The 26,983-nt window shown below is 44.4% G+C and overlaps 1 protein-coding gene across 3 annotated transcripts in view; it reads left to right on the top strand.

Annotated features, from left to right (window-relative positions):
- The first annotated feature begins 7,126 nt into the window (after positions 1–7,126).
- TYMP (thymidine phosphorylase) overlaps positions 7,127–26,983 on the top strand; it is a 159,142-nt gene continuing 139,285 nt past the window's right edge. Inside the window, exons 1-3 of one of the 3 annotated variants that reach the window (XM_069229455.1) lie at positions 7,127–7,502; positions 12,542–12,625; positions 13,377–13,434. The gene's annotated coding sequence lies outside the window, so the exon portion shown is untranslated. The remainder of the gene's footprint in view (positions 7,503–12,541; positions 12,626–13,376; positions 13,435–26,983) is intronic. The other 2 variants (XM_069229456.1, XM_069229457.1) reach the window with 2 other exon arrangements.

Below are 26,983 nucleotides of genomic sequence, written 5' to 3'. Positions count from 1 at the left end.
GGAGTGACCATTGCAACAACAATCTCTCTCTCTCTTTCTTCTATCCCACTATGGGATGGAAGAGAGAGAGAGTGAAAGGACCGTGGGAGGGATCCCAAGGCCCCAGCGGTCCTAGCCAGCTCCCCGCATCCAGCAGGAGCCTGCTTGGCTTCCACAAGCAGGGAGCTGCTTTAAATGGCAGCTTCCTGCTTGTGACAGCAATGTTTTCATCTGTTTCCCTGCACAAATATTGGCATGCAGTGAAACAGATGAAAACTTCACTTTCTGCCAGTGATAGCTGTTTGACAGCTCTCACCTGCAGAAAGTGAAGTATTTGCTCTGACTTGGCGGGAGCTGTCAAAGCTCTCACCCAATCAGAGCAAACAGCTATGTCCAGCAGGTGGGCAGCCTGGGACAGAGCAGGAGCCAACCCTGGAGGGAGCAGTCCCCAGGGCCCCCGTCCAAAATAAAATAGCCCCGGGAGGTGGTGGCCCCCTGGGCTGCGGGGGGCCATGCGACCCCCTGCATTGTATTTTTATTTCAGCCCTAGGGAGGTGGCAGTCTGTGGGGCTGTGGGAGGCAAGGGCATTGTATTTCATTAAAGCCCTGGGGAGGTGGCTGCCCTCGGGGCCGCAGGGGTGTTCCGTAGCCCTCGCACATTGTATTTCATTAAAGCCCTGGGGAGGTGGCTGTCCCCAGGGCTGCGGCGGGGCAGGTGGGCCCCTGCATTGTATCTCATCAAAGCCCTGGGGATGCAGCGGTCCCAGGAGCTGCGGGGTGCCACGCATCCGCCCGCATTGTATTTCATCAAAGCCCTTGGGAGGTGACAGTCCCTGGGGCTGCGAAGGGGGACGTGTGCCCCCACGCATTCATTATAAATAAAGCCCTGGGGAGGTGGCGGTCCTTAGGGCATCAAAATGACTAGGATGGGGTCCCTGTGGGGCCCCCTCCTTTATTTCAAAATGCCCCGGGGACCGGCTCCACCCGGACACTTCGCAAAAACAAGCATGGGAGCCCGTGCTTGGTTTTTTAAAAATGTTGCCATAATTTTGTCACGCCGTTGCGAATTTGCTGCAAACATTTTTTTTTAAGTACTTTTTTGCCCTGGCAGGGTACCTCTGGGACCCCAGCACCAGAGCTAAAGGGTCAGGGTGTACATAACCTGGCCTCTTTTCTTTTTTTTCTAAATTTTTCTGGGACTCGGCTAAAGCTGAGTCCCAAGATGGCTGCCAACATGTCCTGGTTTGAAGTGTTGGCAATCAATCAAAGCTCTGCAGCTCCGTGCATGAGCTCTTATTATTCACAAAGTTGTTAAGAATGATCCACGGCTCTAGATATACAAATGTATTTTTCCTTTAATATCTCAAAAACTACTGAACAGATTTACACCAAGTAACTGCAAGAGTAATCTGCATACCGAAAACTACCTTTCTGCCAAACTTGGTGCAATTCCGTCTAGTAGTTTGTGCTGTAGTATTCAAAACTTCTATGGGAATTGACATCAAAAACACAATTTTTTTTACCCCCTCCCCCCTTTTTCTCAGCCCCCACTTGACGGATTACCCCAAAACTTCCCATGCACAACAAGAATCAATGGCACACTTGTTTTGGAAAAATTTTTGAAGATTCGACAAACGGTGCCAAAGATATAGGCAAGTCAAAAAACACTTTTTCTATGGAAACATAGTCCTAACTATAACTACCTAGTGACAACCACAACTAAGTAATATATATATATATATATATATATATATATATCAAATATTGACTAATATAGGGGTGTGACTTCACTTCCTAGCTGTCACTGCATGTGACATTGTTGCAAACAGCACATGCTACTTATCACTTCTACTATGTTTTAGGACTTGTGCGCTGCAACCCTTTAATCACTCAGCCACACAACAAATGTGTAAACACGCATTCAGATTCATAGAGCACGCATGAGGGCAGTAAGCAGGGGCACGATGCCCATTGGGCTAAATGGGCTTCAGCCCCTCCCGTTGTGTGTTTCAGCTCTTGCTGCTACAGCTTCCAGGAAACACATGCAGATCCTTATCTGATCTGTGCTGACCTGCGCTGGAGATGATTCCTCAATGACAGCCCCAAATTAAGTTCAAAGTGCACAAAGAAACAGTGGGAACTCTGATCCCGCTTGACTGGCGCCAAAGAAACAAAATATTCTGCAACTGTTTTGTCGGCCTTTCCTCTTCAGGTAAAAGCATACAAAACGTAAAGGATACCTTACTTTAAGAATAAATGTCAAAAGAGTCTGTGAGGAAAGGCATCCCTTTAGTTTATGAAAGCTGGGTTTGGTAATGTGGTCACTGCAGGTGTCTGTGTGTGTAACCAGACAGTCACACAACTGAATCCTGGTTTGGATCTACATTTACAGTCCAAGCCTGTGACTGAAAGTACTGGGAATATTACACACAGTATTAGAAAGGCTGCCACAAAATGTGCAGAGATTAAAAGACAGAATGACTAACTGTTTATTCAATGCAGTGCAGCAACCAAAGTTAGGCTGCGTCAGTGCGTAAATTGTGCTTGTTGTTTCCGGTGCGGAGCACCAGCACTTAGTTTTGAGGGCCAGCACTTATTTTTCTGCCTCAAGCATTTACTGCGAGCAAAAGACACATATGAGAAAGACCAAGGAAGAGAAAAATGAAAAAGCGTCACAATGGGAGAAAGCAGAACAGTGAGCAGAAGGGGCTGGGAGTGGCTGTAAATGGATTGAAGAGGCCCAAGATGGCTTCAGGATTACGCTGCATCAGTTTTCCGTGTTCGCACATTTAATTGCAGCAGCCGCATGTTAAAGCGGAGGGCTTTGGGCACCGGCACATGTTTATTTACAAATTAAGCACTGGGCTGCATTGCATGAAAAGGAAAAAGTAGATCAACACAATGTCTAATAAATTATTGCGAACTGAGCCATATCTACAAACATTGGCGCTGATTTCTTCTATCCTTGTGCTTTCACGCTATACGCTAACATGAGCCAACACACATACGTGCCCTTTTCCAAGAGTGCGTGTATCCTGGGAAGCATAGTTTTTTTTCACAGGAAAGGTACCCTTCCAGTAAACAATTCTATTCTTAGATGTAGTATAACACTCTTCCTATGTTATATGTGTGCTGTGCATGCTTGCAAAGTGTGAAATACTTGAAATAAAACCACATTTCTTCCAGTCAAAGCCAGTCTCAAAGATGTGAATTTTTTTCTGTGCAAAGCCCTGTCCACAAATGTTAATATATAGGGCTTTGTGTTAAAACCAATGGGTGGGTGCAGGGGGATGCCCATGTACCACTCATGGTATGCCGTCTTGATGCAAAGCAGGACTGCACTATATGTGTTACTTTAGGCCTATTTTCCAGCGCAAATAAAGTTTTGCACTGAAAAGTAAATACCAAAGCAATTGTTTGCATCAGTTTCCATCACTTTTGTGACACCAACCCAGAGCAAATTGTTAGTAAATCTACCTAGTAAAAATGTACTAAATACATGTTTAAGATAAAAAACAAATGTGTCAAAAATATATATTTTTACTAATACGCAATCAGACTGTACCTTGTGTAACCTTTTTAATAAGTTTCCTTTAGAAGGACTCACTCTAGAATGCAGATGATAACACCCTTACATTACATCTGAAAAACAATAAACCTTTGTCACCATAAAGCCTCAAATGACTCCATCAATTAAAGCAATATACTGTCTCCCAAGTACCCTTTAGATTTGCTGATTACCCAACTAGACACACTTACATTTCATTCAGGTAGCTGGCACCCCGGCAATTAGGTTTGTTTCTTCTTTAACTGCTTGGTTCTCACTTTGCTTCGAACAAAGGAGACTCCCCGGTTCTTTCCTCTCAACCAGAGGCACCTGAAGGTGGCATTTGTTCTGCAATGGTTGTTTTTTTCTAAAAAAAATTTAAAAGTTATATAAGATTGATAATGCTGTTCCCAATAGATCCTGCCCACTTCAACCACTGTGTTCATTTAAAATCAATTTACTGGTAGAGGAGGCGTTGTTTCTCATTGCTTCTCATGTCTCATAGTGGTGTAGTCTCTCTGCCTACTCAGCCCACTTAAAATATGCCCATAAAAGGCATGGGCCCTAGTAAGAAACTGTGCAAAGCTGACTTCCCATGTGGAAACCCATTCCACACAAATATAAAAGTTCCAGTGTCCTGCGCCCAGATTAACAGGTTGCAGGAACAAAAAATCTGACTTAGTGACGGGAAAATACAGTAGCTAAAATTATTGTCTGAAAAGGATGAATTGTAGCCAGGACTCTTTCTATGTCCCCTTCCCAAACCTCAAACAAGGCACAAGATGCTCCCCTGCCATCTCATGTCTCATATCTCATGTAATGCAAACTGATTGGCACTCCTTTATTCAATTTCAGGAGAATGTAACTCAAGACTTGCCAGTCACACGTCACACATCAGGTTAACCCACCAATCACAATGTTCTGAGACCTGTACATGTATGCCAGCCTCAAACAAGCATGTGTTGCAATATCCCAATGAGTAGACAGAAAGCATATTTTTTTATCAATAGTCCAATACCAGAGTCTTTCTGAAGATGAAATTGAAAATAGTCCCTTGTCATTGCACAGAAGGATTTTTTTTTGAGAATTGACAAAAAGGGTTGTCTTGAAATCCCTTTGCCAAAACTGTATACAGTGTTTTGGATTAAAATGTATAAAAGCTGCTTTTAGGTTGTCCCCTTTTTATAGATCTCTGTCGGTAGTCTGTAAACAGTGCAAATCCACTAAAACAAGTTTGTTATAATCGGATCACATTTGAGCAATATATTTAAAATGCACAATTTCTCTATTTCTCATTATTGGTTCACAGGATAGCTCCACACCATTGTTTCTAGTGTTAGCCCCGCCTCCATTGGTTGACCTACAGGGAGTGCAGAATTATTAGGCAAGTTGTATTTTTGAGGATTAATTTTATTATTGAACAACAACCATGTTCTCAATGAACCCAAAAAACTCATTAATATCAAAGCTGAATATTTTTGGAAGTAGTTTTTAGTTTGTTTTTAGTTTTAGCTATGTTAGGGGGATATGTGTGTGTGCAGGTGACTATTACTGTGCATAATTATTAGGCAACTGAACAAAAAAAAAATATATACCCATTTCAATTATTTATTATTACCAGTGAAACCAATATAACATCTCAACATTCACAAATATACATTTCTGACATTCAAAAACAAAACAAAAACAAAAACAAATCAGTGACCAATATAGCCACCTTTCTTTGCAAGGACACTCAAAAGCCTGCCATCCATGGATTCTGTCAGTGTTTTGATCTGTTCACCATCAACATTGCGTGCAGCAGCAACCACAGCCTCCCAGACACTGTTCAGAGAGGTGTACTGTTTTCCCTCCTTGTAAATCTCACATTTGATGATGGACCACAGGTTCTCAATGGGGTTCAGATCAGGTGAACAAGGAGGCCATGTCATTAGATTTCCTTCTTTTATACCCTTTCTTGCCAGCCACGCTGTGGAGTACTTGGACGCGTGTGATGGAGCATTGTCCTGCATGAAAATCATGTTTTTCTTGAAGGATGCAGACTTCTTCCTGTACCACTGCTTGAAGAAGGTGTCTTCCAGGAACTGGCAGTAGGACTGGGAGTTGAGCTTGACTCCATCCTCAACCCGAAAAGGCCCCACAAGCTCATCTTTGATGATACCAGCCCAAACCAGTACTCCACCTCCACCTTGCTGGCGTCTGAGTCGGACTGGAGCTCTCTGCCCTTTACCAATCCAGCCACGGGCCCATCCATCTGGCCCATCAAGACTCACTCTCATTTCATCAGTCCATAAAACCTTAGAAAAATCAGTCTTGAGATATTTATTGGCCCAGCTTGTGTGTCTTGTTCAGTGGTGGTCGTCTTTCAGCCTTTCTTACCTTGGCCATGTCTCTGAGTATTGCACACCTTGTGCTTTTGGGCACTCCAGTGATGTTGCAGCTCTGAAATATGGCCAAACTGGTGGCAAGTGGCATCGTGGCAGCTGCACGCTTGACTTTTCTCAGTTCATGGGCAGTTATTTTGCGCCTTGGTTTTTCCACACGCTTCTTGCGACCCTGTTGACTATTTTGAATGAAACGCTTGATTGTTCGATGATCACGCTTCAGAAGCTTTGCAATTTTAAGAGTGCTGCATCCCTCTGCAAGATATCTCACTATTTTTGACTTTTCTGAGCCTGTCAAGTCCTTCTTTTGACCCATTTTGCCAAAGGAAAGGAAGTTGCCTAATAATTATGCACACCTGATATAGGGTGTTGATGTCATTAGACCACACCCCTTCTCATTACAGAGATGCACATCACCTAATATGCTTAATTGGTAGTAGGCTTTCGAGCCTATACAGCTTGGAGTAAGACAACATGCATAAAGAGGATGATGTGGTCAAAATACTCATTTGCCTAATAATTCTGCACTCCCTGTATTAGCCCCTCCTGAAGTTCAGGTCTTGGCAGTAAACAAGAACACCAATTTTGGGGGACTGAACAGATTTTACCCAGGGTTGGTAGCACGCTTGTCCTGCAGTATTACAACGTGTTGCTTGGACCTTTAATTAGCTGACACCAAGGATACGTCTGCATAGCCAGGAATGCGCAGGGGCGGGGAGGCGCATAGCGGTGGAAGCGCACAGAGGTGCACTTTTGGTGAATCCCAGGAGCAGCAGAACCTTTTACTCCGTCAGTGGATGTTACCAAAAGTGGGGGAGGAGGACTAGAAAAAAGTTGACTATTGACGTGATGGCACAACTTACTTTGTTGGGAAGAACATCCTAGCGTGTCAAGCTGGAGCCCCTGTTGACGGCCCTTGGTGTGTGTGTGTTGTGGAGAGGCAGGTGGTCTAGCATAAGGGTGTGAAAGAACAGTGGGTGGTGGTGACAGTAAGTGACCGCAGGAGAGTTTGTGCAAGGTTCCCCATCCTTGTGATGTGATGTGTGTGTGCGCGCGCGCGCGCGCGGGCGTATGGGCAGTGCGCATCTGAAAGGTTTAGCTAAATTGAAGATGCCTGTCTGAAACGGTTCAAGTGTTAAACACCTTAGAGCTCGCAATGGCCGCAAGAGGGAGCCAGTACGGAGACTGCAGCATTGAAGAGATTAGCTCTTCCTTCATATTTTTTTTCCAGTATTGACCTGTCTACCTAGTACATGAACTTCTCTGACGCCGAGGGAGTGAAACTCTGCCCTTCTCGGTTGGAGTGATTTTGCGTCGCTCTGGCAGAGTGCCTGGATTTCTCTGCAGTACTAGGAGACCAAAGTGCGGGCTTTTCTACTCATTTACTCGCACGTCTTTCTGCTGGACAGTGAGTCCGATTTGAACCTGCTTCCCTGTGAGGGGTGGGTAGTGGAAATCTGCAGTTATCTGTAGTATTTACTGCGGGGCAGTGCGTGTCTTCGCTGCGTTTTGAAAGAATCTGCAAATCTTGTGAGTGCCGTGAAACTCTGTATCTTCACTTACTGTGCTGTGAGGCGGCGGCTCCGAGTCAGGTAGCGTAACTATTTTTTTGGCAGAGATACGAGGCAGTGAGTACTTGCACGCCTATCGGGTTGTGAGTTGGTGCATCCCTGTGCGTGCTGCGACAGAGCGTCCACGTGTGCGTCACTCTAGTGAGATTGACAGAGTGATTGTATTGTGAGAGGGAGAATATGTGCTCTCGGACGTGCAGTTAGAGAGCGCTTGATTGAATTGAGTGATTTCACTGCCATGGACATAGCTTGGTCAGTAAGATTGTGGGGGGAGGGGGTTCGGGCGAATTGCCAGATTTTCCAACAATCACTTAGGCACATAATGTTAAAATATACCACACGACAAGGGGGGCGCATGAGGGGGCAAAGAGTGTAGTGGAATGGGAGAGGAGCGCGGATTGGTATGAGTACTAAGTGAGAGAAAACACAATATTTGGTAAAATAACTAACATTTTGAAGACTTTCAAAACAGAGAGGAGAGCGCGTACCTGCGTTTTTGTCTCTGTGTGTAAACTGTCTTTATGAAATTCGACAGGTATCTCACCATACCCGCCTGAAAGCTCCAGAACCCAAATATTTATCAGAAAATATTTTTTTAGGGGTTGTAAAACCCCAACCTTCTCCCCCTCCACCCAAAGTCACGCCCCTATTTACAGCCTTCGCTATCCCAGCTCAACTTCTCTAAATTTCTATAATGGTGCCTTCTCTCTCGCTTATTTCTCAGCCGCGGATAGTCACTCTCCTCCACTTCCACACATGCCCTCTCCCTCGCGCGGTCCCATCTGTCAGCATTACGATGAATGTGGGCCATTGAGGAGCTTCTGTGATGCCAGCCAGCTCACACGCCCCCTCTGTCCCGGGATTTGATTGGGGCACTGGGGACGCCACTTTCACATCTCAGAAGGCGATGATTGCCATGGGGTCACTGAGCGATTCTTTGGCTGTCAGACAAACAGCAAAATAGGCAGAAAGAGAGTAAGCTGGAATGAAAAAGAGCCCAGAACAGTGATCCACGCAAAGTTTGATGACAGAAAGTAGTACATGGCCCATAATGCGTCAGGATGATGATCTGGAAAGTAGAACTGGAATAACATGCGAAGCAAGGTGAACAAGGTGCTGGAGAGCGTTCAGATATAAACGGGTCTAAAGGAAGGACCCCCTCAGTGCCCTTGTGAGTGGAATCTGATAGCAGAATCCTGACTTTAATTCAGACAGCCAGATTTGCCAATCCTCGAAGCCAAATACATTAGGTTACCATGCCCATCACATGAGCACACACCCTGCACATGTTCATGCTATCGTTATCACTATGGGGGTCACTAAGCCTTACACCTAACTGCAACAGAATAAAAAACAAAGGCATACAGCTTATTATCACTTTATAAGTACTTATGAGAGGCATGGTTTTTATAAAAGACATGCATACACTGTAAGGGGGTCTGATGTGTTGGCCTGTCCCAGTATGCACACAAATAATTTAAATACCACTGTTTGGCTTTATTCCTTTTATTGTGCTACTCATCCCAATGCAGGGTGTCCCAGCTCCTTACTTCATAGGTAAACATTATACATTGACAATACATGCTATGTGTGTAAATCAGTGTACAGTATGTGTTACATAATGCAGTGAGGGTTACATGGTGTAGAAATCACGTCCTCATTAGCTCCCTGTGCTATATTAGAAGGATTACAAGATGTGATCTGCAAGTTACAAAAGTATCTTTGTGTTAAAACAGTATCCCACTTAACTAGCTACATAAAATAAAAGTCTATCATCTGCATATTACATGATGTGCTTTACAGGCAACACACTAACCCTCAGTCTTACCTTGATTCAAAACTGGGACTAGGCAAAGCACAGATCTTTCCTGCAAATACATTACCCTCCCAAATTATTTTACCATTAATACTATTCACTGAGATTTACTGGACACACATGATCGTTGCAGCAAATGCCTTAACCCCATAAGATATTTTAAAATGCAGACTTTACAACCAATCATGCAGAACTGGTTTACTTCCAGATTTCTCCTTGGTGCTAATTTATTTGTGGCAGAGTTAAAAAAAAAATATTTATAAATTGAGGCCCAGAATTGTGTCGGGGTTGCATACATTTTTTTGCATAACCCCAACACAAAATCTCACTTGTTAAATCTCACAATGCACTGAAATGTAGTGTACTAGATCTGCTAAACATATGTCTGAGGTGTTCAGATCTTATGCTGCTTCCTGTGAGGTCATGGGTTGTGATGCCAAACGCGATGTCACGCACTGTGATGTCATGTGCTATGAAGTCTCTTGCATATTGCTTAACTTGGTTAGTCCCTCCATTTCTTTTTTGTAGGACTTGTGCCCTGAGTGAGGTCACCCTACTGCTGCACCAGAGCAGTGTTTGCCAGACCCGTGGGGTGACTGCAAGCCTGATATTCAGTGCCATGCTCTCTCCTCTGCCACACAAGTTAATAATTTCTTCATGTGTTTGCTCCTGTATTAGATGCTGCCAGCACTGACGCCTGGAGATAAAGGTACAGGGTCTGAGCACTGGGCTGCTCTATAGAGGTGGTAGAGGGAAGCGGGTGGTCGGATCTTAGGCCGATATTGAGGGGTCACACACAGTGCAGCAGGGCCAGCACTGAGGGAAGTGCAGTGTCGTGTGCAATCTGTAGGGCACAGGTCTGAATATCTGCACGGTCCAGCTTTCTGAGGTCAGTTATGCGTGTATCGGTAAACATTAGTTATTTAAGCACCTGTGGATATCAGACACTTTGGCCACCAGGGTCTCTTGTAGTGTAGTTAAGCATAGCTGCCAAGGTTTCAGATTGCTATGTGTTACATTTTCATAATTTCAGTGTAATTATGAGTGACATTTCAGCAACTATGAGTGACACTTTCTAGTGAGCAAAATCAAGTAATGAAAACGAGGGAAACATAAATATTAGAAATTACATCCATTTGAACACCAAGGAACTGTTGGGGCTGGCAGGCACACCCCGCTGTGCATCATCTCACCTACCGTCCGCCTGGCGGGAGTAACATGACATTTATTCCTGCCCGCTGAAAGCAATGCCATGTTTGGTACCATGGGTTCAGCAGGGGATGCTTTTGTACCCTAATTAGGCAGGCGTGTGGTTTTGTGTTTGTCTTCAAATCTCTGCTGTTTGGTTGGCTGGGTTATGAGTGAGAGACTAAGTGATGGGAGTCTTTAAAAAATAAATGTAATGGGAGAAATACTTCTCATTGGAGGGGGCCCATGGTATGCTGTACAAGAGTGAAGCCAAGCTTTCCCCGATCTCACACAGTCGTGTCACCTGCACTCTATCTTTATGACTCTTTTTTGTCTCTATGTCTCTGCATTTTACAGTTTGATGATTTCATCATCTCTTTTCACTGGGAATATTCGAATTAAGTAGTGACTGTGTCACTATAGCTCTTAAATGCCCTCCGTACTAAGGGTTTACTGAAGCAGCCATTCAGGCAACACAGAGCCAGGCCAAAAGCATCGTAACCAAAGACCAGCAATTCCCAGATTAGGGACCTGATATTTGAAGAGCAGGGTTGTACACCAGCGCCACCTTGTGGCCTTTGATAAACAGTACTCAGAGTTTAGCTAGCAAAGTGAAGGACGAACTACACAGTTTGATCGCTCTTCACAACAAGGTTCTTTTGCGTGACAATCTCAGGAATTGCGATAATGCGGGAAAATGACTGAAAATGCGTTATTTGAATGCGAGATACGTGGCACTTGTCAAAGATGGTTAAGATATTAGTAAATAAGCTACTGAAGCTAGTATACACAGCCCTGCACTGCTGACTGAGTTAAAAACCATTTTGTAAGTGCTCAATGAAGATAATCTTGTTGAATCTTTAATTGATTCTTACCTTTGTATTTTTTGTCAGTTACATAGCACAAACCTAACAAGGAAGCAACAGATTTGGGAGACAATCTACAATATTGCGTACATCAAGTGGATATTACACACATACATTCCACATTTTATTTTTTTTTAGGTAAGAAATTAAGTGATTTTGCCCAGAATTGCAGAATGTTGAACCAAACGTTGAGACCAGAATTCGTAACCTGTGTTTCAAGGTTCCAAAAATGGGAACTCTAACCACTAAGCCACATCTCCTCCTACTAAATCACGTACTGTTTGAGCCTATTAGGCATAACATCATTGGATCCTAATTCCTTCTTGTCAGCGGTTTTCACAGCAAGGCAGCCCTAATTTAGTAGAAATTTGGTCTGCAGGATGTGTTCCTATAGGAAATTATCTCTTCCGCATCTATTATTTTCCTGCCTGTGGTCTCTTATAGTTTATGTTCTAAGGTTCCGGTAGTACTAACCAAAACAGCTAAATGTATGGAAATGATCTGAAAGAAATTGCCACATCTAGCTGCTCCCTAATTATTTTACAATGTCTTTTTGTATTGTTGTTTGAGGGTTGAAAAAATGTCCAATTGTTGATGCTTTCTCTTTAATGTATTAAATATTGTGTTATGTTTTACATATTATATACATTTTGATGATTTTTAATAATTGATCAATACATTTTATGTATGCCGACGTTATGCAAAAAAAAAAAAGCCAACTGGGAAGTCAGTTGACAACTTCCACATAAGACTGAGGGAACTAATGCTCACCTGCTCAGTAGCTGAAACTCAGGAAGTAGAGAGGGCCTGAGTAATTTAGTATTTCCCTGTCGGCTGGTTACGCCATATCATCCTAAGAGAGCCAGAATTGTCACCAAAAGCCACAATACAGATGGGAAAACCTGGAACAGCCACCCTCGGAACTGTATTTTCAGGTATCTTCACTATGCAAGATGCATCTGGCATGTTGACAGTTTTGTGCCAAGAAAAGCAAAGCAAGCAGCATTACTGCTGGTGTTTGCTCCTTCATGAAAGGGTTTAGTAAATGGGTTGAACCGGTTCTACACAAATAATATAAAAAGGTCAGCAGTTTAACGAAAAGACAGTTCCATTTTATTTCAAGCTTGAAGCAATCTGTGCTTGCAAGGATTCGTAAACTGTCTCACTTGTGTCTTCATATCTTCTTTTAGAGAGTCTGGAGGTCCATCAATGTTCCACTTTTAGGATCCTAACTTGAGCCATTCCACTCATTAGTCCTTTCGAAACAGAAAAAGGTAAGTATAAGTAAAATAAAATAAATGAACAATGTTTCCTGTTCTTTTTTTTTCAGGACACAGCTCAATTTTCTCACTCTTTTCCTTTGGGTTTTTCTGTATATACATCGGTATTGCCTCACCTATACATGCCTTTTTCTCCTTGTTTCCTTTTCTTGCTTTCCTTCTGGCACTTTGCTTTTCTCTTCCTTACTCTTTGCTTTTATTATCTGCTCTGCTGGTTCTTTCTCCATTTGTACCACCACTTTCTAAAATCTATTTAATAAGGTTGCTCTGCTAGATTTTCTTCTCTCAGTGAACTAAGGGAAAAATTTAGAACCAAGCCTTAAATAAAAAAACCTGCCTCAAGTTCACATGCCTCCTTGTTTTCACACCACAGGCCTTCCCTGAAATTGCAGCAGGACTGTGAGTGTCAAGGAGGGGGGCTGGGATCTACCAGTCTTTATTCTCCAGCGCATCCTTCTCTCCTACTTTCCTTTAGGTACCCTATGTTTTGTCTATCACTATTCCCCTGATGGCTGCAGTTCTTTTGAGTTTTGGCTTCATGTTGTGAAGCAGTCCTGAGAAATGAGTTATACAGTTCCCATAGTCCTTTAATGCTTTCTTCTTTCCTTTCACTCTCCAAGTCCTCTCTTTCTTCTGACTATCTCTTTTCCATCTGCTCCCCTGCTCCCCTCTTCCCTAGTCTGTCTTCCTTATCTTCTATTTTCTTTGGTAGCCCTTCCCTGCCTAATCTACTTCAATTTTCCAGGTGACTCCAGCTATCCTTCTTCCAGCAGAACATTGTCGACGCATTGTGTTACCTTCGGGTAAGTCCCTTTACGCCCTTGTCACACATCTCTCTTAAATTCTTCCACTTAGGAAGAATAGTAGTAGGGAATCTCGATAATAAATCTCCATTAACTTGTTCTTTCCCTTTTTGTGTTTGAAAATTGTAGGGTTGTGGGAACACAAGCCACCCGAGGACTCTCAAGTTGTCTTCTTTTTGAGCAAGTTACATGATAGGGGCATGAACTCTGTATTAAAGAAACTCTATACCTTCCCAACAGTTTTTTTGTGGTCCACTTTATGGCTAAATATTCTTATCATTGCACTCCTCCATTCTCTGGGAAGTAATTTCCGTCTAATAAACAAAATCGGTCTTTATTCTTCTCTATGATTTCAAAGAGCCAAGACCGACTCAAAACCTAAATTTGAGGCACCTGTTTGTAGAAGAAACATTGTTTGTAAAATCTGAAGACAGCCGTACAGGGTTGGATGTGATAAGGTATTTTAAGTGTTCAAAAGCTAACTTGAGAACTGGTTCAGGAGAAATGATCTGTTTATTGGTGGTTCCTTTTTTAGATCAGTTAATTGGGCAGCTATCTGAGAAAACTGGGAATAAATCTTCAATAGTAGCCAATGAGGCTTTAAAAAGCCTAAGGCTTTTTAGTGTCAGGAAAAGTGTTCTTTTAAGGTTGTTACTTTTTTCCACTTGGAAGCTTATGCATCCACCCCTTAATAAATATCCCAAGTACTTAACCCAATTAGTGTCTGTCTTACTTTTCTTTGTGTTGATATGCATCCCCTGCATCTTTCAAAGTTGTAAAAACAGCTTTTAGGTCTTGGAGATGTTTTTCTCAGGACTTACTATGTATAACAAAATCTTCCAAATATGCTGAAGCATATTGTTGATGTTTTAACAGCAGTCTATTAATTAATCTTTTAAATGTGGGTGCTGCTCCATGAAATTTGAATGGCAATACAGTGTACTCATACATAACATTTGCCTACAAATTATTGTTATTTTTTCTTTCTTCTGTGGATTGAAGGGGATTTCCCAATACCCCTTTGTGAGCTCAAGGGTGGTTATATATCTGACGTCTCTTAACTGTTCGATCATCTAGTCACTGTGAGGTAACTCATAGGAATCCTATTTAGAAATCGGATTAATTTTATGAAAATCAATCCAAAATCTGATTGATCCATCAGGTTTTGGGAGAACGACTATGGGTCAAATCCAGTTCCTACTGGCAAGTTCTGTTACCCTCATATTTAGCATTTTATCTACTTCTTGAATGGATAGATACCTTGCCTCTGGGATGCGGTAGGATTTGTTTTACAATTTGTCCTGGATCGGTGTGTATGTAATGTTTTATTAATGAATTCTCCACAGGTGTTCTGAGAATGTCAAAGAAGAAAGTTAGGTTACCTTAAAGGTTTTCTTTTTCTCATTTTGATAGGTTTGACCCTATCTCTGCTTCTCAAGGGGATTTGCCAATTTCCGCTACTTACATAGCAGTTATTGGACGCATTGGGCCCTTCCATGTTTTAAATCGTTATTATGAAAGATTTAAGTTTCTCTTTTTCAGAAAGTGTAGTCCATACGTAACTTTATCGACCAATAGTGTGATAACGATTTTATCATCCTTCGCAGGAATCAAACGCTTCACCTAGGTCGCCAAAACTTTTGACCCCATAAGGAGTGCGGTTAAACATACACAATTATTTCAGCACCACCCCATCAAATTAGACACCATGACCAATGTGGCCAGAGATGGAAAACTCTAATCAATTAAAGATTCAAAGCTTAATTATATAACCGCAAAGCTAATGTCATGAAGACTGTGTGCAAAATCAGATTATAAAGATAAATCAACACCATTGGAGCCCAAAATGGCAAAACAAGTTTAATCAAATTAGCATCAGCACAATTAAGCATTCAGGAAAAATAATACATACCATTAAGCATAGGATCTGGGAAACAGAAACATATCTCAGATCATACTGTGTTAGCATTTGTCACGTTCAATTAAGCAGAGTACGCAATTCGGTGTTGCACAGTTAACCAAATTAAGACATGCACGCGTGGAAATGGACTAACACATGCTGAAAAATACAAAAGGCAAAAATAACTTGGAAATTAATCTATCTAGGGCTACAGAATACTAACTAGAAAAATATAATAGGTGAGTGTCAACATGCTAACTTCTATTCTAGAAAAAAAAACGTCAGGGGAAATGGCAATCAGCAGGGAGATATATCTCTCCTAGGGTCAGCATTCAAGAATTCATCATCAGCAAAGCAAGTGGATCATCAGCAAAGTCCGGTCAGAAGCACTACCAGGGAAGTGCAGTAGAAGAACTGCACAGGGTCAAGACTTCTCAAGAAAAGACTGACTAAAACGTCTGAAGTCCATTTCTACTTAGAAACACATAAAGCATCTTGATTTGTCAGTTCAATGGCCCCACATCACTCAAAAGGGCCAATGTCCAATCATAATTTATGACACGTCTTCAGGTTGCAACAGTCTGGTATTTTCTCAGGTTTAATCTGAAGTCATCTGCTCTTTACATGTGAATTCAAACAGTCTGTTACAATTTACTGTCACTCGCAACAATCCAAATTCTTCCCAGGGTATACAATAGACTTATCTCAGTCCCATGTGTATCTGCATATTACTCAAAACAATTTTACTTCACGTTAAAACCACAGGCATAAATGTTTCGTAACAAGGTCACTAAACTAAAACGACTGTACAATTGAATTGTTATTCATGAGAACCAAACCTAATGGAAAAATTCACATTAGAAAGAACAATGATTCATCACTTTACATTACTACAAATACAAGCTCTGCAGGCCTAGTTATGCTAACACAAGAAATATAAATGCATTAATATACTTATAAATAAACACACATTATATGCAAATTTATAAATTCAATCTTAATAATATGCCATCAGAAAGAATAAAGCATTTCATTATAATTTGCAAAACTTGTTAATGCATCACGTTAGATTTAACATAGAAGTGCATTTATCTTTATGCACATGTCTATTTAAACTCATAAATCACACATTAAACATAAAGAATGCAAATTTGTTTTAATACTAGCAGTTAATCTAGTGTCTAAAATATACTTTGGCATCATTTATTTTTCATTAGCACATTGTTAAATCCAGTGGGCACAATGGATTTAACAATATGCTAATGAAAAATAAATAAACACTTTAAAAAATACTTGTCAGTGCAGCCGTCTACGTTATGCTATTAAATATGAGACATAATTTGTCACTTTCTGCTGACGTCTGGGAATTATTAAAATGTAGGCTCCAACAAGTGCGTACTCAGACAAATATACTACATGACGCAGTCCAAAGTCAAAACACAGATAATTTATTTTCTGACCTTTGTTCATTCTTTATTTGTTCCAACCATAACAATTATTCAAATAGCAAATGCATTTTGTTCCAACTCAGGTTTTCTTCAGGTCTATGGACAACATAGATACATAACACGTATGGACCCAGTTCACAAAGGTAACTTACACTTTTGAGTAATTTACACTTTGGAGTAAGTTTACTACTATACACAAACTCAGAATATAACTTTACTGGAAAAGTGTAAGTTATATGTCTTCACCCCCATAATATAGCAATTGGCTTACTCTTGTGTAGATGGATCATGTCCGTCCCTTAATCCCTTCCTGACCTCCCCCTTAAACTCCTTTTACGTCTCCCTAATCCCATCATCTTTTGCCCTAAATCTGCTCTTATTGAAAGCTACTCCCCTGAGACCCACCCACATTTACTACTAAAACATATACTTAAGTATGCAGAGCCTCCGCAGTCGGGGCGATGAACTCCACACACATAAGTATAGGTAATTGCAGAGATAGAAACTCTGCACTTAGTTTGTGAGTAGCACTTCGCAGTAAATTTTTTGTATAATGTAACAAAACGTACTGCAATGTGCAGCTAATGGCTCTGGGACTATGGGTGCCAAAACCGAATTTAGATATTGGATATTAAAACATTTCTTTTACTAAACTAATTGTGACTAAAAATATTATCATCAAAATTCTGCTTTATGCTATCTGAGAGTTAATTTTTTGCTTTTTCCCTCTAATTGAACCGGGCACCAAGAGTATTGTGGATGGATTTGTATGTCACTACACACATGTGTGAAAGACAAACCAGATAATCACAAATAATAATATCCTAGTAATTCCTTACTTCAAATTGTATTGTGCAATCTACATTAGTCATACATTGCATATGGTAAAGTACTTTTATTTCATTGTGAGGAAACGGAGAGCAATCTATTGTGACCCTGAATATATATTGATATGCAGTCTTAGAATTTGATCCTAATATAAATGGACAGTGTAATTTTCGAAATAAAAATCTTACCTAAGTCTTACCTAGCAGACTAGTGGTATTTATGGTAACACAAAGGAAAAATCCCCACTTTGCTCTGAGCTCTGGAATAGGCACTTGCCATCTGAATGGCAAATGATAATGAGAAATCACCGTGTTGTCTAATCCATTGCTGAATATGGAAGGAGAGAACATTTAAAAAACACTTTAAGTACAGTTTATCTATAATTTCTGGTTTAGAAGAACTCTCTGGGTTTAACCATTTGTCTCCGAAATCCTTGCTTTTGTAGTAGTGTGTGCAGTATTGTCAGGTAACTCTCTCCTTTCCAGACCTTACTCTATAGGTCTCTGATTCTTTCTCCGTTCTTTCCAAAATAATGTGTTTTGTTTCATTGTATTGACTGCTGTCTGTAGGATTTGCAGCCTGGTAAACAGATTAAATTTCATCCACTGACAGTAGACCCAAATAACAGCCCGACCAGTCGGTGAGCCAATTAGCACCTTGAGCTTGAGTTTTTCAAAATGAGGAAACAATAAATCCGGGTCTTCCCCTGTTGTGTAAAACAATAGATGGGATCAGAGTAGCTGTTCTAGGTTAAGGAAGGGCCTCAGCTAATGTTTCCAAAGTAGGATTCTGGGTAACATTGACTTGGCTAATTTGTTCAGCATGGGTTTGCATGATCTGTTGTAAAGTGTCCTGATCTTGCTGGGCAGGTCCTATGTATCACTCCAGAGCCCATTATTATTTTTCTGCCCTTCTGCTAACTGTTGAACAAGAGCCTCTGTTATCGGATAGCATATTCAATCTCACTTTTAATACCAATTATGTTACGTGGGTTGAACTGAGTCAACACAAATAGTTGGAAGGCCCTCTATTTAATAAAAAAGTTCAGATTTATTTAAAGCTCAAAGCAAGGATTTTTAAAGAGTCTCACATTTCTTCATCCCATATTAGGACAAGAGGTCAGTTGCTACATTACATCAATGTTCCACTTCTAGGATTGTCCCTCTAGCCACAAAACTGATAAGTCCCCACAGAACACAAAAAGTTTAATATAAGTAAAATAAAAATAATAACAATGTTTTCCGCTCTTGTTTTCAGACACAGTTTTGTTTTCTTAGCCCTTTGGTTTTCTCTTGCTCTATAGACATTTGTATGGACTCCTTCATACTTTTCTTTTTCTTCTTGTTTCCTTATCTTTCGCTCATTCTATCTCTTGGTTTCTCTTTTTTCCTTTCTGTCTTCTCTTGTGTGCTGTGCTTGTTCCTGCAACACTTTTACTGCCACTTTCCAAATTCTGTTTGATCCAGTTGCTTTGCTAAATTTCCTTGTCAGTGCACAAGGAACAACATAGGCCCTGACTCAAAAAGGTAATTTATACTTTTAAGTGATTTACATTTTTGTGTAAGTTTACCACTTTTTGGCTACCCACAAAAAACAAGTGTAAATTACTCCAAATGTGTAACTTACATTTCTCCACCAAATTGAACGTCCTGTGGGCATAACATTTTCAGCAAAGTCCCCTTTTGAGTAAGTTTACTACTTTTTGGCTATTCACAGATTCTGAGTGTAAGTTACCCTTTTGTAGTTGCATGCAAGCAGGCTTCTAGGAGGTAAACAGCTTTTCCAGTCAGAGATCTAGACTTCAGCTGTTATCCCTTCACTTGTGGGGGTCTGGCTTTCAAGCAGAGCCCAGCCCTAGTTGCACAGCAGCCCAGTCTGAAGATGTAGAACTAGTTTAGGATAGTTCTGCTTTCAAATACCCATTCCAGGCCATTCTCCAAACACAGCTTTTGTGTCTCTGATGTTCCTCACAGCAGGGTCATCATCATCCTGGAGCAACCACAGACCTCCACACGAAGAGGTTTGAGGTTTCTTCACCTGTCTGTCATCAGTCCAACTGAAGTAGTAATCCAAAAAAAGACACAAGGAACAAGCATCATCTATTAGTTTCCTCCCCTTTCACACTACAGGTTTTAACCCCACCCCTCACATCTACATCTACCAAATGGCAGTGCTCGGGAAGACTAATCAGCAGCTCCTTGCTAACAAAAAACACTAATTGATCATCTAAATGAGCCCTGTCTCCTCTCTTGTCACTTCAGTGTCTACATCTTCTCGCTCTGGTTACAAGAAGGAGGGCACTTCCACTATCTGGGAGCACAGTCCTCCCCTTCATTTGTGCCAGGCCAGTGGTATCCAGAATGGATCCCACTGACCTCCATTACTCAGCCTCACTCACATACATGTAGCATGCAGGTTACACACACCATGGGTAACATGGATACTGATGTTAGAATAAAGGACTGAATAAATGCCTGGATGCAGAACTTTAAATCAGTGGACCAGTAGGCCTCCACTCCTGTGACTCAGATTTACGTTAGATTAATGTGACTCCAGTGGCAAAATCAAAAAATTATGATGCTAGATACACAGTCTACCATGTAGGGAACATCTCCGTCCCAACAGTTCCAGATAGCAAAATATTTTTTCACAATACCATGTGTGTCAGTAGACAGGGCTGAATATTTTTTTAACGTCATGCTATATAGTTATTCTGTCTCTGAGACAAATCCTATCTAGATTTTTAAATGGGTGAGTCTTTTTCTGTTAAAAAGAACTAGTGTTCATGAGAAAAAGGTTACATAGCCAAGAGGCTCAATTAGAGAAATTAGCTCAGAGCTCCTCCAACAAATAGAAAAGGTCTTGATAGTGACAAAGTGAGCAGCACACACTTTATGGCCCTCATTACAACCCTGGCGGTCAGTGATAAATCGGCATAATACCGCCAACAGGCTGGCGGTAATAAATATGAAATTATGACCACAGTGGAAACCGATCAGACAGACTGCCACTTTAACACACAGACCGCCAGGGTGAAACCAACAGGCACCACAGCTGTAACCACCCAGGCGGAAGACAATGTACCGCCCACAGTAATATGACACACCTATCCGCAACCTTTTCCGGGGCCGTACCAACAACATCTAAAGCCTGGCGGAAACACTGCACAGAAGGGAAACGACTCACCTCTAGAGACTCAGGGAACAACCATGCCGCCATGGAGCCCGAGTTTCATGTCTTCCCCATGCTCTTCTACCTTCTGCTCCATTACGAACACCAACGCCGGCGAAGAGGACCATTGTGAGTACTGTCGTCTAGCACACAGGGGAGGGGGGAATGAAAAAGAGAGTGACATACACACGCAACACACAACACCCCCACCCCCAACACCACACACACAACCAGATGCAGTAACATAACATATACTCCCGTACTACTCAGGAATAATGCAAGGACAACTACTATAGTGTAAAAAGGCTGTAATAAGATAAATATAGGTGACATTCATGCATCCAAATCAAAAGGTTTATACATATGTACAATGCAAGGGACACTGCTCAGTCCTTATTGTCCGTGGGCCACAGCGCCACGCCACAATGTCCAAGGCCCAACCTCACTCCTGCAACAACACGGAGAGAACACTGCAGGTGCATTAGGTCGAAAATAGACAGGCACCTCTGGGGGACGGGGAATGGGGGGGGCACCTCAGCCGGAAGATGGTACATGCCACTGGTCCTGGAGGGGTCAACATGCCCTGTGTTTGGTCCTGGGTAGCGCAAGGCTGCAGTCTCTGAAGTGGGTGATTTGCCCACTGCCTGGTTCTGGGGAGTGCAAGGTCACAGTCTCTCAAGTGGGTGATTTACCCGCTGTTTGGTCCTGGGGAGTGCGAGGCCACAGTCTCTCAAGGGGGTGATTTGCCCGCTGCTTGGTACTGGGGAGTCAAGGCCACAGTCTCTCAAGTGGGTGATTTACCCACTGCCTGGTCCTGGGGAGTGCAAGGCCACAGTCTCTCAAGTGAGTGATTTGCCCACTGCTTGGTCCTGTGGAGTGCAAGGCCACAGTCTCTCAAGTGGGTGACTACTTCCACTGGTTCTGGAGGGGGCATTGTGCCCAGTAAGCTTCATCCTATGGAGGATGGGGTGAGTGGATGGCTTTTTCCACTGGTTCTGGAGGGGGCATTGTGCCCAGTGAGCTTCATCCTGGGAAGAATTCGGTGAGTGGATGGCTTCTCCACTGGTTCTGGAGGGGGCATTGTGCCCAGTTATCGTCATCCTTGGGAGGATGGGGTGAGTGGATGGCTCCCTCCACTGGTTCTGGAGGGGGCATTGTGCCCAGTGAGCTTCATCCTGGGAAGGATGGGGTGAGTGGATGGCTTCTCCACTGGTTCTGGAGGGGGCAACATGCCCTGTGATCCAGATCTTGGGGAGTGCAAGGTCACATTCTCTCACCTGGGTGTCAGGCCCACAGGATTTGCTGGGGGTGCCTCCTTGCCCTTCCTTTTTGCAGCTGGGGGTGACTCCTTGCCCTTCTGTGCAGCAGCTGGGGGTGCCTCCTTGCCCTTCCTTGCAGCACTTGGTGCAGGCACCCTATCAGAGTGGCTGCCTGGTGCCTGGGATCCTCTCCCACCTGGTGTAGCTGTGGACACTACTGTACCCCTGGACTGGGTGGCTGAGGTGCTTTGTTGGGTTCTGACCACACTGGCCTGACGTGATTGACGGGGGGTAGGGAAGAGCTCAATGTTGGCGAGGAAAAGCTCCTTAGGGGCATTAGGGCGGGAAGAGGGAGATAGTTTGGGAGTGGAGGAAGAGGGAGTGGTTGTAAGAGGTGTCTGTCTGCTGTGTTTGGGTGCAGGTGCATGGGCTGGATGTGGTTGTGAGGTGGATCGCTGTTGGGTGTCTGATTGCTTGCATTTGTGTACCTTGGAAGGAGGGGGCACAGACACAATGGGAGAGGACACAGGGGAAATGTGCATGAAAGTGGGGGTGGTGACTGCCAATGAGGGGCGTGTGCTGTTAGGTGTGCTGGTAATGGGGGTAGTGGATGTGGATGAAGTGCATGCCGGTGTGAGTGTAGACGCAACTGGGAGGGAGGTGGAGGAAGAGGAGGAGGGTTGCACAGAGGAGGCCATTGCCTGTTGGGCCGCCATGCCAGTGTGAATGCCCTCCAGGAATGCTTTTGTCTGTTGCATTTGGGCTGCCAGCCCCTGGATGGCATTCACAATGGTTGACTGCCCAACAGAGATGGATCTCAGAAGGTCAATAGCCTCCTCACTCAGGGCAGTGGTGCTATCTAGGGCAGGGCCTGAGGTGCCGGGGCGAAGGAGATGCCCACCCTCCTGAGGGGCTGCTGGTAGGGCGGTGCTGGTATGGGGGGTGGCGGCTGTACCTGTAGCTGGGGTGGGCACAGAGGTGTCCGCCACCACCAGGGAGCTTCCATCGGAGGAGAAATCTGTGTCCGAACTGTCCACTCCTTTCTCCGCCGTGGTGCTCCCCTCACCCTCGTCCCACTGGTGCCCTCACCGTCGGTGGATTCTGCCTCCTGGGCCCTGTGGGTTGCAGCTACCTCCGTCGCCGGTGCCTCAGCTCCACCGCCAGATGATGCTAATGCACATAAGGACAGGGTGACAAAACGAAAAGAGGTGAGAAGAGACAAAGGATACACTTGGTCAATGGCGGCAACAACACCACCGTTGGCGTACACGACACACACACACAGGGAACAGCTCTACACACTAGGCAATGCACTACCAGTCACAATGCAAGTCACCAGGCCATGGATAGGGACATCTAGCGCCAATTGCAGCATACCTGAGACCCACAGACCCCTGCCCAGTAGTGGATGCCTACTAGCTTGGTTGGAGTTTTTTTTACATCAGAACACTGTCCAACATGAGACCTACTCTGCAATGTCAGGCCTGGCCTAGGGGCACCCACAGGCCCACATCCCCCACCTGGATACCACCCCACCAGGTGCAAGTTTGTATATTGGGGCACTGTACTCACCCCCTTGTGGCTGCCGTGATACCCCCAAGCACCCATCCAGCTCCGGATAGGCCACCGCCAGTATGTGGGCCATCAGGGGGGGTTAGGGTTCGACGGGCACCCCTTCCTTGTTGGGAGACCATCCCCACCTGGGCCTCTGCCGTCTTCATGCCCGGCGTCTCAGCTCCTCCCACCGTTTGCGAAAGTGGGTGCTCCGCCTGCCGTAGACCCCCAGGGTCCACACGTCCTTGCCGATGGCACGCCATATACCCTTTTTTTGATGGGTGCTGACCTGCAGGGAAATGGACACAGGGAAAGATATTAGTCTGACCGTCCTGCCTGTTACACTCATGGCCCATCATGCCCCTTCCCATCCCCATTAGCACAGACATGGCCCACCATACATGCAGCACGCTGCCCAGGGCCCATCCACCACAAACCCCCTACATGAGGCCTTCACACACACAGCACTCCATGAGTTCACTCCCCATGCATCGTGCTCACGGTGTACTCACCTGTTGGTCTGGAGGCCCATACAGCATTCAGTACTTGGGTAGGACCCCATCCACCAGTCGCTCCAACTCCGCCGAGGTGAAGGCAGGGGCCCTTTCTCCGGTGACACAAGCCATGGTCAGCTCCAGACACAGGTCATAGCAACACTTGCAGTGTAGGTCTTCTCCTGTTGAAGGTCAGGTAGTAAGTGAGTGAACAGCTAGAAAATGGCAGTGACGTCCACGGCGGTGCATACTGTCACCGCCGGCGTACATCACCATTGGCTACTGTACCCCATAGGGCCCAATGTTAACCAATGAGGAGTTGCATGGTGGTTTTCGACCGCCTCCCGCAACGGTGCACGTCACCAGAATTACTTCATTTCCACCTGTCCCTCCAAACAGGACAGGCGGACGCCATTTCAGGGAGGCTGCAGGCCATAGCTCCTAACTGCGTCACAGTACACATATGCACCATTTGGACCTCTCCAACAAAATACTGTTACAATCACAACATGCATTGAAGTGTAGTGGTTGGAAGTAAGAGCTACTGACCAGCTGCTCACCATTTCGCCCCATAGATTGCAACCGCTGCGGATGAATAGGAGATGGAGACATCACCCTGTGTACAGATCCCTGATTGACTTGGCAACAATGGAGGACAGGCACATTATCCTCACCTATAGACTGGACAGGGCCACAATCACAGAGCTGTGTGCCCAATTGGAGCCTGACTTAATCTCTGCTATCCGTCACCCCACCGGGATCCCCCCTCTTGTGCAATTGCTATCAGTACTACATTTCTTGGCAACCTGGCTCTTTCCAAGTGACAGTGGGCTTGGCAGCAGGAATGTCTCAGCCTATGTTCTCAATAGTGCTGACCAGAGTGTTGTCTGCCCTGATAAAGCACATGCGCAGCTACATCGTTTTCCTCCAGGTGGAGCATTTGGCCACAGTGAAAGCTGATTTCTATGCAATCCCAACATTATTGGGGAAATTGATGGTACACATATTGCATTTGTTCCCCCCCCATGAAATGAACAGGTGTTCAGAAATCGAAAGAGCTTTCACTCCATGAATGTGCAGATGGTGTACCTGGCGGACCAGTACATCTCCCACGTCAATGCAAAATATCCTGGGTCTGTGCATGATACCTTTATTCTGAGGAATAGCAGCATCCCATATGTGATGGCTCAACTGAGCCCTGGTTCCCACTCAGTATATGTTGGTGTATGGGTATGGTGTGGCTCCTAAGGGTTGGTGTGTGGCTAACAGTTGTCCCTCGATATTTGCAGGTGACTCTGGTTACTCCAACCTCTCCTGACTACTGACCCCTGTGAGGAATCCCAGGATAAGGGCAGAGGAACGTTACAATGAGGCACATGGGCGAACAAGAAGAATTATAGAGAGGACCTACGGCCTCCTGAAGGCCAGGTTTCGTTGCCTCAATCTAACAAGTGGATCCCTGTACTACTCACCCAAGAAGGTCTGCCAGATCATCGTGGCATGCTGTATGTTGCACAACCTTGCCTTACGTCACATGGGGTCTTTTCTGCAGGAGGATGAGGCTGGAGATGGCTGTGTGGAGATGGCCGAGTGGCAGTGAAGATGAGGAGGCAGAGGATGAGGACAACAGAAGTGCAATAATTTGTCAATACTTCCAATGACACACATGTAAGACAGTGTAACTTCACATTTAATTGACAGTTTTGTGTTTCACATTGTCACTTGCAGGCTGATTTTCCCACTTCTATGGCCACTCACTGTAGCCTTTGGCATCTCTATTTGCAGATATGTGTGCTCCACTATCACTCCTGGTGTTTTGACTGCAGCCAACTACAGGTCATTCCTATGTATACATTTCTGTACAGTTGATTTTCAATTTTAAATCATTTGACATACTCCATACTTGTATTTTTTCAAAGGGTGTTTATTTAAGTGCTAAGAGGTAGAGGGGGATGTGCAATGGGCTGGGGTGGTGGTGTAAGAAAGTCCAGGTTAGAGTCCAGTCTATTTGTATCACAGGTGCATTGTCCAAGGGGGCATAGGAAGGGGAGCAATGGCAGTTCAAGGTGGACAGGGTGACAGAGTGGGACACAGGGGTGACAATCAGGAGAGTCATATTTCCTGGCAGGGGTCTTGGCAATAGTCTCTGGCTTCTGCCTGGATTGCAGGGAATGTTTGCAGGGTGGTTCTCCTTCTGCAGGGGGAGGGGTGCTGGTGACCTGTTGGTCCTGTGGCATGGCCTCCTGTCCAACAGGGGCAGCGGAGGTGGAGGGCTGTTCATCGATTTGTCTAATCGCAGAGGCCCGGTGGGGTGCCACTGCCTCCCTCATCGTGTTGGCCATGTCTGCCAGCACCCCTACAATGGAGACCAGGGTGGTGTTGATGCCCTTCAAGTCCACCCTGATCCCCAGGTACTGTCCTTCCTGCAGCTGCATGTTCTCCTGCAACTTGTCCAGGATCTGGCCCAGCGTATCCTGGGAATGTTGGTATGCTCTCAGGATTGCGGTGAGTGCCTCCTGGAGGGTTGGTTCCCTGGGCCTGTCCTCCCCCTGTTGCACAGCAGTCCTCCCAGATTCCTTGTTGTCCTGTGCCTCTGTCCTCTGAACTGTGTGCCCACTGCCACTGACCCCAGGTCCCTGATCATCCTTTGTTTGTGGGGTGGCCTGAGGTCCCTGCAGTGGTGGACACACTGCTGATTGACGTGTCCTGGGGACAGAGGTATGGGCCCGCTTGGTGGGTGCTGTGGTGGTGTTTCCTGAGGGGGGAGGCTGTGTGGTGGTCTGAGAGTGTGCCTGGGAAACCGACTGCCCGGAGATCCCTGATGGGCCAGGTTGGTCATCCAGATCCAGGTGAGCAGAGCTGCTGTCATCACTGTGGGCCTCTTCTGTGGGGGGA

The sequence above is a fragment of the Pleurodeles waltl genome, chromosome 4_1 (genome assembly GCF_031143425.1).
Source record: "Pleurodeles waltl isolate 20211129_DDA chromosome 4_1, aPleWal1.hap1.20221129, whole genome shotgun sequence".
Classification (NCBI taxonomy): domain Eukaryota; kingdom Metazoa; phylum Chordata; class Amphibia; order Caudata; family Salamandridae; genus Pleurodeles; species Pleurodeles waltl.
Note: the sequence above shows the minus strand (reverse complement) of the source record. Positions and strands in the feature narration are given on the sequence as shown.